The sequence below is a fragment of the Gigantopelta aegis genome, chromosome 8 (genome assembly GCF_016097555.1).
Source record: "Gigantopelta aegis isolate Gae_Host chromosome 8, Gae_host_genome, whole genome shotgun sequence".
Classification (NCBI taxonomy): domain Eukaryota; kingdom Metazoa; phylum Mollusca; class Gastropoda; order Neomphalida; family Peltospiridae; genus Gigantopelta; species Gigantopelta aegis.
In genome coordinates, this window is record NC_054706.1 from 69478176 (window position 1) to 69481170 (window position 2995).

The window sequence follows — 2995 nt, forward strand, 5'->3', positions numbered from 1 at the left end:
GATCGACCGGTAAAATGCAGGTTTTACCTTCTGAAATTTTTGTAGAAATCCAATCAAAATCGCTCTTACAAATGTGTTGAATTATAATATGTATGTTTGGCATTCATTTGTACAGACGTATCATGGCACTTATGTCATCTAAGACTGAGATAGGAATATTAAACACTAGTACCCCACTACAAGACAAATGTCAGTTTGACAGTATACATGACGTTATCCCATCTCCAGTCCGTTCGAAACATATTGGTTACATGTCTGGATGCGCCGCCCCTAGCCAGCTAATATGGCATATTAATACTGTATTAACACCTGTTTCACCATTACATATATCTGTAGTTACACACCTCGGGTGAGTTCAGCCAGAACGAGCAGAAAAAACGTCCGCTACACTAGTTTATGCGCTTCACGGTAAACCAAATGGTCACGTCTGGAACTACTAGTAATCAAATAGTTCGCGAACGTTAGCGAAACGTTAACAGACTGAATTTGGGGATGGTACATGCATAGGCCTACCGCTTTCAATAACAACAATCTAAAGACGTGTAAGTATTTATAATTAAATTCCCGTTACATTCATTGCAATATAACGTCATCCCATTGGTCCAGCCGTAGCAGCATGACTTTGTTCATTCTAGATGAACGTAAAAATAACGTCAGGGAACATCATATCTCATTACGTCACTTTATATTGGTAGTTTTGTCTCACAGAGCGTTATTGTTTAAGAATCAAGAAATAATTCTAAATAAAATATGAACGTTTAGTGCTATTATTAGTAAGTATATTTCATATTTAATTACAAGTATGATTTGTTATTTATTTTATGATCATAGGGGTATGCATACAAAAATCATCCGCAAACGTATGTAAGAACGGCTTCGACGATTCACACATTTTTGTTCATTCCCCCGATGAACGAAAACAGACAATCTTTAAAACATGTAACAATGTCGAATTTTCGTTTTAAAAGATTCGAGAACAAACATATTTTATCTATTAAGTATGCTAATTTCTAGCAATTTTAATACATGTAAATACAAACTTTTCTTTTTAATAGAACACAAAATGTAGTTTTCTAATGGAACCGAAAACATAGCAAACGATTGTGTAGTAAACATTCGTAAGTAATATTATTATTACTACTTCGCAGTGGATACATATGACATTTTCTATGACATATAGAATTAATAATTATTAGCACGCCGATATTTTACATTTATGAACGAATGACATTATCAACTAATGGTGTTTGTTCATTGTTCGTTAATTATTCATATTTGATAGTTCGGACATCCACAGTATGCGAAACATCGACTGTCATGTCATTTATTGGAATTATTTATTATATCCTAATGGATTCTCGGTAGGGTGTGTCAAATGACGGCGATTTGATGATACCCGCTGCAACCACTCGTTGGTAAGTTATATTTTCCAGTTGCTATGTATATACATGTACAAGTAGATTTTATTTATTTTAACTGATGACTGGTTGGTAAGTAATATTTTCAAGTTGCAATATATATATATATATATATATATATATATATATATATACACACACACACACACACACACACACACACACACACATATAGATATGCATATGTAGATTTTATTTATTTTAACTAATGCTTTTTCTGTTCATTGTTATTACATATAAGATACTTGTTCCTAAATATTTCGCTGTGTATTACAGTGTCTTACTAACTTTTAGCACTGAATCTGTCCGATGTAACGTCTTCTATAATTGCTTAGAAAATATGACGGAACACTTCGTATCATCACTGTTTTGACAGTGATTTTTAGAGAATGTCATCACAGTTGTATTTATTCCAATGAGCTCTGTCTTGTGCTAGTTTAGATTTAGCAAATTAGTCTGGGAGTGTCCGTCCTCTTTGTGGAGGTGCAGGACGGATGTATTCAGTAAAGGATCTCCTCGGAAGTGGCTGTCTTCCTATGGACGAGGCACTAGATAGAGATTCGAGGAATCAACAACTGTTATACCAAATTAAAAATTCCACTGCATTGTGTAGAGATATAGTATTGGGGCGGGATGTATTCAGTAAAGGATCTCCTCGGAAGTGGCTGTCTTCCTATGGACGAGGCACTAGATAGAGATTCGAGGAATCAACAACTGTTATACCAAATTTACAATTCCACTGCATTGTGTAGAGATATAGTATTGGGGCGGGATGTATTCAGTAAAGGATCTCCTCGGAAGTGGCTGTCTTCCTATGGACGAGGCACTAGATAGAGATTCGAGGAATCAACAACTGTTATACCAAATTTACAATTCCACTGCATTGTGTAGAGATATAGTATTGGGGCTATGGGGACGTATTCAGTAAAGGATCTCCTCGGAAGTGGCTGTCTTCCTATGGACGAGGCACTAGATAGAGATTCGAGGAATCAACAAGTGTTATACCAAATTTACAATTCCACTGCATTGTGTAGAGATATAGTATTGGGGCGGGACGTATTCAGTAAAGGATCTCCTCGGAAGTGGCTGTCTTCCTATGGACGTGGCACTAGATAGAGATTCGAGGAATCAACAAGTGTTATACAAAATTTACAATTCCACTGCATTGTGTAGAGATATAGTATTGGGGCGGGACGTATTCAGTAAAGGATCTCCTCGGAAGCACTAGATAGAGATTCGAGGCTGTTATACCAAATTTACAATTCCCTATTGTGTAGAGATATAGTGGACGAGGCTGTCTTCCTATGGACGTGGCACTAGATAGAGATTCGAGGAAATAGTTATACCAAATTTACAATTCCATAGAGATTCGTATTCAGTAAAGGAGGAGTGGCTGTCTTCCTATGGACGAGGCACTAGATAGAGATTCGAGGAATCAACAAGTGTTATACAAATTTACAATTCCACTGCATTGTGTAGAGATATAGTATTGGGGCGGGACGTATTCAGTAAAGGATCTCCTCGGAAGTGGCTGTCTTCCTATGGACGAGGCACTAGATAGAGATTCGAGGAATCAA